At 42.8% G+C, this 13587-nt stretch overlaps 1 protein-coding gene across 1 annotated transcript in view; it reads right to left on the bottom strand.

The window, feature by feature from the left end:
- The window catches only part of ANKRD50 (ankyrin repeat domain 50), a 44752-nt gene extending 43625 nt beyond the window's left edge, over positions 1–1127 (bottom strand). Inside the window, exon 1 of the mRNA XM_030017953.1 lies at positions 969–1127. The gene's annotated coding sequence lies outside the window, so the exon portion shown is untranslated. The remainder of the gene's footprint in view (positions 1–968) is intronic.
- Positions 1128–13587: the final 12460 nt, after the last annotated feature.

The following is a 13587-nucleotide window of genomic DNA, read 5'->3' as shown; positions in this document are numbered from 1 at the left end:
CATAATTCAGTCAATTGCAAATGCAGACAACAAAGAGTAAAGTCGAGGGCTCTTATTCTCAATTTTTGCTCATACTATTAAATCGAATTATCTAAAAAGCCGTTTTAAAGAAATCTGGCGTTACAAGGTACGATTAGCCACACATTTAAAAAAAAAAAAACAACCAAAAAACAATAAACGGATATGACAGTGGCCTCAAAACCACAGGAGCATTAAGTCTTGCGTTCTCTCCCGAGGAGAACCGAATATACCCCTTCATCTTAGAAACATTCTTCCTAACAAGGCTTCATCACCGAATCCTCTCCGAATTTTTCTACTGCCGGCTACGGGTCGCGGGGTATTTTTTTTTTTTTTTTTTTGAAGTTTATTTTACAGGGGAGAGCTGCCGACGGCTCTTTGCACACTTCTTTGTTCACCACTCGCCGGCAGCAGGGCGCCCGGCAGACTGCGGGGTCACGGTTTAACACCCCCCCACCCACCCACGGCACCCCTCACGCCTCCCCACCGTGACAGCCCCCCCCCCCCCCCAAAAAAACAACCTTTTATCCCGGGCCGGGCTTTAACCCCACGCTCCCGTTCCTTTCAGCCGAGCCACAGACGGCTCCAAAACTCACTTCGGCAGCGCCCTGGCAGCCCGATCGTCTCTCTTTGAAAAAAACAACCCCCAAGTCAAGCGAGCAGCTGGGCAGCCCCCCCCCCGCCTTCCCTCAGCTTCTCGCACCCCCGGCGCGGAGCACCCACGCCCCGTCCCCCTCTCCCCTCCCCCAGCACACACACACACAGACCCCCGGCTCCGCACAAAGATCCCGGCCACCTCAGCCCCCCCCCCCGCCACCCTCCCGGTCCCCCTCAACCGGGTGTCAGTCCTCTTGTTCACCTCAGGCGGCAGGTACGGTGCAGCCCGCCCGCCGCCGCCTACCCCTTCCCCCGCGGCCGGCCGAGGGGCCTCCCCACCGCTGCTCGCTCACCTCCGCCGTCGCCCCAGCGGCTGACTGATTCCTCCACGACTCTCCCCGCCGCGCCCCTCCTCTTCCTCCGGGACCCCTGAGGCTTACCCGCCCCCGGCTGCCGCCGTGCCAGGGCCGCGGCCACCCCGCTCCGCCGCCGCCTCAGCCCGTTTGATACTCGCTCTCCTCGGCGCCTCCTTGACCCCCCCCCCTCCTCTTCGCTGCCTCCGCCCGGCCCCGCCCCGGCCCCGCCCCCCTCCGGCACCCGCCCCGCCCCCTTCCTCCCCAGCGCGTGCGGCGGCGGCGGCGGCGAGTTGCCGCCCGTACATCTGGGGCGAAGTAGTCCTAGGCGGAGGGAGACGGGCGGAGCGCCGCCGCCGCCGCCGCGCGGCGGCCCCTTCACCGCCCCGGGCTTTGTCCCGGCTTCGGCGGGCGGCCCGTTTCTCCTCAGAGCCGGCGGAGGGATCCTTCCGGCGCGGCCCTGCAGGGGGCGGCAGCGCGGCTTCCCTCAGGCGGGGACGGCAGCACCGGCCGACCCCGGGGAGGCGAGGAGGGGGAACCGGGGGCAGCCGAGAGCGGTGCCAGCGGGCCGGCCCCGGCCCCGGCCCCAGAGCACCAAAACCTGAAAGAAAAAGGGTTCTGGTTGGAGGAAAAAAAAACAGTCCCGGGACGCCCCGCTTCTGCTCCCGACTCTGGTGCGGGAACGGCGTGCGCGGGCCCTCTAACGCAAGACCCGATTTTCTGCTTTTTTTTTAACCAAGCGAGGGCCAGACAGCTTACCCCCCCCCCCCTTTTTTGCCACACCACTTGCCTCGTCTCGCATTGCCCTGAAGCGGCCCATTTCAGACAGCACTTTGTCACACCGACGGAGGAAGCGCAGCCTCACAAAATAACGTACAGCGATTTTGAAGGGGGTTTTTCCCCCCTCCCTTGCACAGATGCAAAAATGATTCTTTCCAAGGCTGCCGAGAGTGAGCACCGGGGCTTTGCTACAGCCAGGGCCCGGTCCCAGACAGAGGGACAGGGAGCAGCCTGCACCCTTGTCTTAAACCACAGTAATATAGCGACCTTTGAGCTTTACAGTTTGTGGAGAACTACAAACTTATTGGAAACGTGGACCTGAATCTGGAAAAAATAGGGTAGAACTTGCTGCTGGACACCTTTAGGAGGCCCCTCAGAAGCCCCCTCCACCCCTGACAAAGGGAGAGCTCGCCTTTATTTTGGCTGTGCAACAGCAAGCAAGGAAAGGATTTTCATTAAAATTTGCTCCCCTTGGAGCTGACTGCATTATTTATGATAAAGCACTTTTTGATCCAACAGTTAATGGAAGTCTTTAATGATTACTAAATAGTGCCTTCATTTTAGCATGGCTCTGTATGGCTTCATAGACCAGGTAATTAAAGTATTGTGGAGCACACACTGAGTATATCCATATGATACAACAGAGTGAATTAGGGCCCTTCAAGGAGCATCCCAAGATTCTTTGTAGTAGCAACATGAAAAAATTACATAAATTCAGCTGGTATATTGAAGAGCTTAGAAAAACAAGTCTGCCCGCTTCTGAAAACCAGTAGAACAAGTTTGAAGAACCTTTGGAAGCAGTGAATTACAAATTTGCAAAGCAATTGGGAGTGGAGGAGAAACAGAAATAAGATTAGTAGTAAGAAAAAGTTGTGTGGTTGTTTTGTTTTGGGTTGGTTTTTTTTTTTTAAGCTTTCGTACTTGGTTGGTTTTGTCTTAACCATGCACTTAAGGCAAATAGTCTTCTCTAGGCTTCCCCACCACCCAGCTGCACTGCCCTTCCATTTTGAAACATTGTGGAAACTCAAGACTTCCAAAACTGACACTAATACAAGTTCCAAGAGACTTTGAACTGTAAAAATCTTTTCTTTTTTCTTCTTTTAACAGTAAAGAAATAGGGATAGATAACATTTGAAGTGACGGAATTGCAGGTCTGGTCAGCTGAGCTGGCTAGAAACAAAACAGAGGTTGACAGAGGGAAAGAAATTGTAAAAAAACCCGCAAGAAATAATTGCAAATTCAACACCTCAAGAGACAGATCTTAGGCACAAACATTAGACTGGTAGATGATGCAGGAGGGGAGAGGGAAAAAAAAAAAAAAAAAAGAAGTTGGACAATGATGAGACCTAGGGGAAAGTGCAGCTTCTGCTTTTCTGATGGCCAAGACACAAATGAAAACCCAATTTACATGAAAAGGTGCTGTCAGATTTCACTACATCAGATACGGATATACCGCAGCAGGAGGAATTATAGCATGGTTTGCTAAAATCAGAGATATTTAAATATAATCACAACGGAGTACTAGATAATAATTGTAAAAATACCTTTCCATGCTAATACATAAATCCTACAACCAAACAGGTGACAATAGTTTGATTTTAGCATGGGGCAGAGGACACAAAATAACTACCCCCACAAAACTAACTTGTGGGTGCTGCATCTGAGCAAAGCTTCCCTTCAGGATATCACTTCCACAGCTGATGTGAGGAGTATTAAGTACTTGTGGGAATGACAAGGGGAATAAAGAGAGGGGAAGGGAGGGGGGAATAGAAGTAGGAAAAAAAAGGCAGCAGGCCTACAACATAATTATACCCTTATCACTAGTAGGATTTTTAGTCTTTAGTTCCAAAGGCAAAATATTGCAAGATCCAAAGTACGACCTGCACACTTCTTTCCAAAGGATGTATGTACAACCTAAAGATGAAGGTTGGTAGCAGCCTTGCATTGACCCCCTTGAATTACTATTAGGAAGCAAAAGCATATAGACACTTTCGATGGTAAATCCTTTCTAAAAAAAAAAAAAAAACCAAAAAAACCAAAACCAAACAAACTAAAAGAGTTCAAAGGGTTAAAAAAAATGAGATTGTCATGAAGTAAGAGGCATAGCCGCTTCGGCTGGGATCTTTCATCTGTACACAGAAAACTAAGACCCTGAAGCCAACCTTCAAAAGCAAGGAAGGCATTTTGTTATCAAGTTTATTTGCATAGTACCTCCTGTATATAACGTGACAGCTTAGATGACATCATCCTGGTGAATTATTATAGCTAAGAGTCAGATATTACTGATACAATTGTGCAATGGTGTAGTTAATGAGACAGTATCGGGATAAGAACCAAACCTTATTTTGTGGTTTCGTATAACTTAGTTTGACATAGATAGCAAACCAACCATGATATAAGTGGATGCAACCTTGCAGGCTACAAGACTGACAGATAAGACCTAAGAGAGACACAAAGAAGAACCTTGCAGGCTACAAGGCTGGCAGATAAGACCTAAGAGAGACACATAGAAGATGAAACAGATCAAAATTTCCTGTCTGAAAAAAACCCCACTCTTCTTCTAGCTTCAGTGGTCTGAAGCTGTAGTAACTTTCCTGCTTAACTTGAGCCATGTTGCAGCGCCTGGTTTTAAAGTACGAGACATTTGTGTCACGCATGGCTTTAGGTACAGTTTTATACTTACTTAAATGCTAGTTAAGGCTAAGAAAAAGAAGACATTTTTAGTAAAAAGATTGCACAAAATGTTGTAACATTATGAAGTCTGCACCAACACTGAAAAACCTGAGGGGGTGGGTTAAACAAAAATCTATTATGCTCTCTAAATGATTTGCCACATCTTTTTCAGAGCATTAGAAAAGACTATTATGTGTTTTCCAATTATTTTAACGCTTTCAATATGATGTTATTTGGATATGACAGTAGTCAACCCTGATGGGCAAGACAACATAATTGATTACAATGAGAAAGGCAGCGCAAGGCTGATGATAAAGTCATCAAAATCTGAGCCATCGTATGCATATGTAGACTTTTGTTTGCTTTTTACGTAGTTTGGAGCACTATTACTAGTTTGTCTCTTTGCTGTTTTGTGCATGAGTCGGTCCCATGGTCTGGGCGCACACATGTTCCAGCCAGTTTGGGGCCAGCTCTGCATGCAAAGGGAGCAGAGCTGCAAATCCTTGCAAGCTTGTAATGTCTTTGGTAAAGCTTTCGATAGGCAGTGATTCACATCCAAAAATAAATGTTTTGCAAGGGTGGGCCTGAGGCGGTATTATCTACTTAAACACATAGCAGTCGTTTTAACTACTTTTCTAACTTTAAGTTGCTGATTTTCATGCATAATTATGTATTAATTCAGATACTTTCATTCTCTGACAGGTAAAATTAGTGAAGTTGATGGTAAATAAAGATAGTGTAGACTTAGTGTAACATAAGAACATTAATGTAAAAATTTTATAATATCCCAAGGAAATAGCGGAAGTCTTATCACATGAAATATTTAGGCAAAGGCATTTCTCCGATGCTGATGTTTCAGGTCTCAGTCCCAAAAATCTGTGTAGGGTGAGACGCACTTTAATCTTGGTCCTCTCAGTATCACATAAGATGCCTCCACAAAATCGTCTGGAAGTCCTGTACATGGGCAGCCGGTGTTCAGCCTGACATCCACTGCAATGTTTGTGGGTCCCTTTCAGCAGGGCTGCTGCTCCAGTGGTTGCTTCTCAGCCTGGGGAGATGCCTGGGGTGCTTTGTCCCACACACAGAGCTCTGCACCTCTCCTGATTGAACTTCACAAGGTTGCTGCTGGTCCGGTTTTGAAATTCAACAAGCTCCCTCTAGATTGAAGCTTGCTCTTTGCTATGCCAGTGACTTCTCCTGTGTAGCATAATGCCCTCCGCAAGTTGCACTCTGTGTCATCATCCAGACTAGCAATGAACATGCTGGAAAACATCAGCCCCCGGTATCAGTCCGGGAGCCCCCCCGCTAGTCACTAGGTGCCATTCTCTGAACCAAGCCGTGCAGCCAGTTTCCAACCCACCTGATCATCCATTCCTCCAGGCCATAACTCCTCAGCTCCTAAATGAGAATGCTACAGCGGACATCAAAAGCCTTGCTAGGGTCTGGTTAGATCACATTCACTGTTTGCTGATCACCCACAGAGTCAATCATAGTCGTGACTACTTTGTCACATATTTGGGAATGGACTCCAAGAGGATGTACTTCATGAGGTCCTCAGAAACTGATGATGAGGCTGACCATCTAGTTCCCTGCATCCTCCTTCTTGCCTTTTTTAAAGAGGAATATAACATTGGGGTTGTTTTTTTCTAGTTATCAGGGACTTCCCCTCATCTTTGTGATTTTCAATAGATGAAGGCAATAGTGTTCTTTTACATAAGAACATAGCTAGGAAGTATAATAGTTCCTTTCAGCTCCTTCCTCAAGCCTTCCTCATTACCCAGTAATTTGGGTAGGAGTACTATCTATCCCATCTATTGAAACTGGATCTCTGTGAACAAAGGACACAAGAATGATTGAGCTGAAGCAAAATTAAACAAAAGATCCTGGATAGGCTAATGTGGCTGCTGGAACACTTGGCCAGGAGAGGAGGGAGCTGTATTCTCATTCCCCCTGCAAAGGAAATTGTTCCCATTTCCAGGCTGAGAGCATTAATTTCTAGGTCATTACAGAACTGCCACCACAACATATTCTAGTTGCACTTTGGTAGAAAAACGGCTACGGTGCTTTGGGTTAGAAAAGGCAGTTATCTGCTCCTTGATAAACAAGGGCCAGGATCTGCACCCTCTTTCAAATAACAGCCGCTGTCCTGTAGCCACAGAAAAGGGAAGGGAAGAGGTTTGCATCCACATATCCTCATCCCATGTGCAAATACGTATGTGCATCGAATACACCAGCAATGGTGGGCGGTCATTTTGTAGCTTAAAAATGGAATTGAGACAAACTCAAAAGACCTGCTGCCCATGCCTGGAAAAGATTGTGGGTGGGAGGAGAAGGCAGGCGGGGAGAGGCACCCACACTGCCTGGCTTAAGGCACTTACCAGCTGGCAGCTCACCCTTCTCTGCAGTACAGGAGCAAAGAGGCAGGGCAGGTAGGCCTACCCGAGCTGGAGTATCAGCAAGAAGCAATACATCAAAGTACAGCCCAGCTGAGCTGCCAAAACCAGAGCAAAACACAGCAGCAGTATTGCAGATACCGTAATTATATGAATGCCTGGTAGCTTGGTTATCTTTTGTATCACGTGTAGTTATAACTGTGATTATATCTACTACTATGTGATACTATCATCCTAGTAGCACAATTGCTCATCACTATTATGCTGTCAAGAAAAACGCTTCCCCAGATGGCTATTCAAAACAGGAGCCTGGTTTAAGTGCTCTGAATTGCTTCTGGAGTAGCCTTTCTCCTCCTCTCTTGACACGAGAACACCATCCTCCCAATGTAGGTACCGGGATTGCACACTAAATTTAGCCAATAGGCTAGGAGACGCATTTATGCCTCTTGGGCAAAACCGTAGGCATTGGCTTTCAAGATTTGCTGCAGCATCTTTTTTTAAAATACATATATATATATATATACACACACACAAACATGCATCTGCACAGAACTAGGAAGAGATGAATCTTCTATTTAATAATTGATACTCAACCTCTGATACTTATTGGGCATGGTTTTAGCTGGGTGTCTGGAAAATGCATTGCAATCTTTAGGCAGCTGAAGAACAACAACAAAAAATCCCAAACTACTGCTTTTAGCATCTAAGAAATGCATGCTGATGTAGTGGTCTGGAGTGCTATGGTCTGTCCAGCCTGTGTCATTCTAACCTTGAATGTTGCTGCTTATATGGAACATGAATATACTTCAGCTTCCTCCTACCTTGAACTAACATGTTACCCAATATTTGTGCAATATGAATTACTGTATAACACTACCATTCCATTTAATAACAGTTGACAATGCATAGGGCCAGTCAAAATTAATAGTAAAGTGTAATATTCTGGGAAACAGGTGCTGCAGTTGATAACTAGTTCTGTTGAATAAAAACGTGTGAGGAACTGGGAAGAATTTAAGTGTCATTAAATGATGGCACAAAAACATCTATGGAGTGGAAGGAAAAAAATCCGCAGCAGTAAGCCATAAAAGAAAACTAAATCAAGAAAGTGACTTTTTATGTGAGTTGGACCAGAAATCTATTCAGTATCATTCTCAGACCGGGTATGAAAAAGATAATTAGTTGCCTAAGAATATAATACTCATATGAATAATCAGAATTACTACAATAACAGATGACTTTTTGCTGGCTCCAGATATTGTCTAAGCTTAGTGAAATCTAACAAAATACTTGATTTATGTGAGAAATTAATAAGCTGTAAACTTTGGGAAATTTTGTGTACAAATAGTTTAAATACATCCTATATATTCCTCATGTAATCTCACTGTTTTCATCAGTTTGTGTTACAGGCAGCGTCTGAACGCTTGCCCTGACCTGCTCTGTGATCTTGAGCAACTCACATCACCTTACCTGCTTCTATTTCCCCATCAGTACAATAAAAATAGTAAATCTTTCCTATCTCCTTTCTTATGCCTGGTCAAACAGCAAGCTGAAGCAAGATTTGCCAAAATATTTTGTACCACTTCAGTAACACAAGGTAGCCATAAACTTGCTCTAACTGGCTAAGTTTGACTGATGCGTCATTGAATCGGCATCAACGATCCAGGCTAAACCATAAGTAATAAATAACCAAAATACTTTTTGCTGTATATGCTCTTATGAACTTCTGCCCTAAGCCTATAGTAGCTCATAAGCTTTTATGTGAGAAGTCATGCTGATATACTGTAAAGAGTCAATTTAACTCATTTTCTCTCCATGTAGTTTACCCTGTCTCAAGACAGTTTCTTGTTATTTGTGAATTCATGCATTTTAAATGTTATACTGCAGCCCTTATGCAGGCAGGCTGCCTGTTTAACAGAATCCCCCAGGTCAGTAAGCACTTGCTGTTCTTCTGAATTTGTGGGTGCTCCGTAAGTCATCGTTTTAGAAGCGAGTCAATGACAGGATTTAATTTTGCCTGTCCTTTAAACAAACTTCACCCAAACAGGGAGCAGCCCGCTCCATCCGAAGCCGGGTAGGCACTCTACCATTCATTGCATTAGCTGCAAGACTACTACATCTATCAAATGCAAATTTGGTTTTATCTGTAAGCTAAGCTTCCAGAGTTATCAGCATTTTGGAAAATAATATGGAGTGCAATCATGCCCATCTTTATTCTTCAACATAAGGCATGCTTAAAATAGCAAATACAGATCCTCCTTTCTTACGAGGAGACTCAAGTAACACAAAGCCTGTACAACAGCTCAGTGAGAGCACTGGAGGAGCCAGGAGCAGAAGAGAGCAAGCTCAGAGCTGTCTTGGTGGCCCCTTGCTGGCAACCTTGCTCCTAGGGTCAGAGGGCAGCTCTGGCCTTTGCCCTGCCCAGGCTAAGGCGGGGAAGAAGAGGGTAAAACACTGCTTCAGCATCTTCCATCGCTACACTGGGGTCTATTTGAAAAGTCAAACTCATTGCTTGTAGAATTATTTTTATGCTTACAAAGTTAGTAAATACAAATCATCAGCATAATACTAAAAAAATTGTAATAGAGACTATTTTTTTTACAGGCTGGGGCCACTGAAATGTTATTGACACTCAGGAAATGAAATTATTCATGACAAATTGTAATCAACAGGGATAAAGATAAAAGAGATTTTTTTAAATCTGTTTTGCTGCATCTGTGAAATCATTTGATTAGTCCTTTTCTAACACATTTCTAAACACAGAGAGAATACGTAGTGAGATAATGAATTTTTAGAGCATGTTTTAGAGAAGCTTGCTTAGATTAATTGCAGATCTTCTGGATCTAGAAGGGGAAGCTACAATATATTCCTAGAAATGTCCTGTTAGACTTTGAAAATAAAATGAGAAAGACAAATTAATGGTGATTGAAAAACAGCATTTGCATTTTGTGGGGGAGTTTAGTTTGATCATTAATGTCCTTTGATAAGCAGAATTTCATTCACCTGCCCTAAATAAGGGACTCGCTCTGTTTTCCATCTTCCAGACTACCTGTGCTAATGGATTTTAAAAATCCAAAATAATTCCTTTTATAAAGGGAATAAAGAATCAAAATCATGTTTCCTCGTGCAACACAGTAAAATAACTCAAAACTTTAGGCACGTACTGGAAGAGAAGACTCATATCAAAGCAACTAACTTTTCCACTTGCTATTTTCCAGCATGAGAAAATTGGTGGTTCATAGGCTAAAATTTAGTTTGGTGCATCATAATAGTAAAATTCAGTTTTTCTGTACCTACCAAACACAGAAGTCAAATGGTTTACTTACACTTTACAAGCTGAAGGTAACTCAGGAGACATTCACGAAGTACATAAAGTTGATTCAGGGCAGATACTAGCTTTGGATATTAAGTGGTATTTGTAGAAATTCACAAACCCCACTGTTCTCCAGAGGGCAGTGCCTGCAGATATGTAGATAGCATCAGTAAAAATGCATATAGAGCTGCATTAAACACTGCAGTATGAAATAGAAAACGCGGGTAGCTTTCCTCCGCAGAAGCAGCAGTCGGAGCAGGAGAATATTCTTTTCTGTGCCTCTGAAGCATGCAGTAAGCCACTGCAACCTAAATAGTAGTAGTAATACCAGTAACAGCAACACCTTCCACAAATGTCCTCTTTTACAGTAACTGGCAAAAAGTTCTCCTAAAATGACAGACAGATTTTTCCAAAGTAGTTTGCATTTCAGTGGAATTTGCTTTGGACCAGTCAGTGTACCGGGAACCTGGAAAACAAACGTGATGATGATGGCTTTGAAACAGCTCTTCAGCAGCATTGAGCGTGATGATACATTACTGAATATCTTACTGTTCACTGTTAACTATCTCCTACTGTTCAACTTGCATTACCAAATACTCTGCCTTTTCTGCATTGCATTAGCATACTGTAGTAATCCAAACTGAAGTAAAAATCCAGGCCATATCTTTAAAGCTCAAAGCATTTGGGTACAGCTTGTTTCCACAAGTGCCTCATCTTCATAAAATCTTATTAACACTCTTATGAAGCAGGCAATGAAATTGAAACCTGTGAGAAGAGATGAAGATCTGGCTTATGCAGCAGATGATTTATGACGATGGTTTGTGACTATGGAATACAATGCCCAGAACAACTAAAAGGATATTTAGATGTAGAGCAAGAGTCATTGTTATTATACCTTTCTCTTGGAAGCAAGTCACAAAAAAAGTCTAAAAAAATACAAATGGAGTTGAAGTTGAATGAGAAAAAAGCATTAATTTGATGATGCAGTTCCTCTGAAAAAACTAATACTAGTTTGTGTTGAAAATTGCATATTAAACTAAACAGATTACCCTTCTGACCTATTCATCTCCTTATAGGTGAATTCCTGTGATCCTGAACCTGCAGGACGACTGGAGAAAAGCACAAAGTCCATTTTGTTCCATAGTCATAAGCAGCAAAGGGCAAAAGATAAATTGTCTTTGCTGTCTCTACTGAGTCTTAGCAAGAACACTCCAGCACCTTAGTGTTCGATATACTTAGAAGCATTAAGAGGTGGCACATAGGACCTTGAAACTGAGGATTTAGCAGAAGAAAAAGTAATAGAAGGATTTAAGTGGATTAAGTGGGTGATGGGACTCAGGCAGGAGGAGGTGGAGATAACTTTAGCTATCTAGTAAATGAGAAGAGGGAGAGATGATAAATGGAGTCCTGAAGCCTCCACAGATTAAATTATCTGGGTGGGAGGCAGGTGTGAATTACTGGGGAAGTACAGGGACTAAAGGGATTTTTGTATTTGCTGGTGTAAGATAAGTTCCCCTTCATGTGACACGGTCACAATGATAGAAATGCTTGGAGCTGTGTCTACCTGTAAACTTATAATCTAAGGACTGGGGAGTAATTCTCAGTGCGAGAAGAGAAGGAACCTTTACTGTCTCACTGGGGACTTAATAAAGTGAAAGAAAGGGCAGCAGAAAGATCAACCTTGACAGACATAGGAAAAAGTCATTAGTCACCATGGCAAAGACAATCTTACTATAATGGAGAGAATTGAAAGTAGTCTGAAGACGACTGAGGAAGCGGCCTATACAGCAGAGAGACATGCTGCAAGAAATCAATTACATATTCATGACATCAACAAGTTTTCAATCTCATCGCCAAGAGACTTGTTTTAAAATGCTTTTGCAACTGTTTTCAGATCAATCTGTATTTCTCAAGTGGTAAGAATCTATCTGGTGGCTGTGACTCCCTTATCGTATCTGCCATGTTTATCTACAGTTTTTAGCATGTATTTATCTTCCCCTTTGACCACTAATCAAGAGGGTAATCACTATTACCCTTACAGTAAATCAAAATGAACAGATTAAAGCCAGGTTTAGCAGAAGTTCTGTCAGGTTTTGTCAGAAAAATAGGAAATAAATTCAATGACTTTCTAATTAAGAATAATAAATTATGTCCCTATATTAAGCCACTATATTAACTCCTCATGTTAAGACACTAATTAGTATCATCGCCGTAATAGAAAACCAGTAATTGTTTCCCTCCTTTGACAAGTGTTCCAGATTTCAGAAATCACTGAAAGTCAAGTAGACACTTTCTACTTTGCAACAGCTTTTAAGGAAAGTGAATAGTTAAGTGGCTGTTTTCAAGGAGTTTTAGATTCATCCGTGTTTTCTCTTGCACTATATTCACAGCATTAAATTCAGTGGAAGAGGATTAAGTGTTTTACTACTAATTTAGAGTCTTATTACTGGAGGTAATGGCATTCATGTGTATCAACTGCTTTATAATCCTATTGACATACACCAAAGTCAGATGTGAGTAGTATACAAGTGCAGTGGTGACCACAGCCATTGTCCCAGCTTTATCATCCAGCAAGACTCTCTACTCTCATTTAGTAGAAATATTTTTTCAATCATTTCATACTTGCATTTTCTTCTTTAAGCCATGCAGCTTAACCATGTGCATGGGCTGGTTATGTTCTTTAGTGTTTTGACTGCATTCTCAACAGAGGGTTACAACCACTAAATCCTCTACTAGCTTGTTAAGTAGCCAACTTGGTTTTTCTAAACACTCCTTGAGATCCACCCACACTATGAAGAGTAATTGCCTCCAAATGAAGACAAATTATATTTAATCGGGAAATTTAATTATGCCATGGCAATAGGTATTTTTCAAATGCCATAGATTAGATGGATTATTCAGATGCTCAGGAGGTAGGCAGTTGATATTGAAAAGGCAAAATTTGCACTGTATGTACAGACAATTCTGAAACTGCCAGCCAAATCAGAAAGGAAGGATTTGCATCAGCACTTTTAATGAGAATTAGATTAGTAGAAGCTGTGCAGTTAAAACAAAATAAAACTAAAACAATCACCATTTTAAGCCAAGCAGAAGAGTGTAAGTTTTTAATAAATACAGCATCACTGGATGCTGACTGACAGCTTCAATATTATCTCACTATAAATGTGTAATAATTAGTTAGGCAATTCAGCTTTCTGAATAACATCATTAACTATGTTAGAATTGCAGTCAACTCGGGAAATCAGATTCCTTAAACACGCTGAAGCCAATGCCTGTTTTTATACAGAGAATCTGGGAGGAAAAAGGGCTAATGAGCACAAGTGCAGTTAGGACAATGCAACACAAGTATTTTAAGAACCTAGACCCAGATTTTTCATAGCTTATGGCTGAACTGGAACTGTTTCCAGCTCCACAATGGGGCAAGACCCCAGTATAAAAGCAGTCCCTGCCCTGGAAGGGCCAT

The sequence above is a fragment of the Aquila chrysaetos genome, chromosome 1 (assembly GCF_900496995.4).
Source record: "Aquila chrysaetos chrysaetos chromosome 1, bAquChr1.4, whole genome shotgun sequence".
Taxonomy (NCBI): domain Eukaryota; kingdom Metazoa; phylum Chordata; class Aves; order Accipitriformes; family Accipitridae; genus Aquila; species Aquila chrysaetos.
The sequence above is the reverse complement of the archived record's forward strand: the minus strand, read 5'-3'. Positions and strand labels throughout refer to the sequence as shown.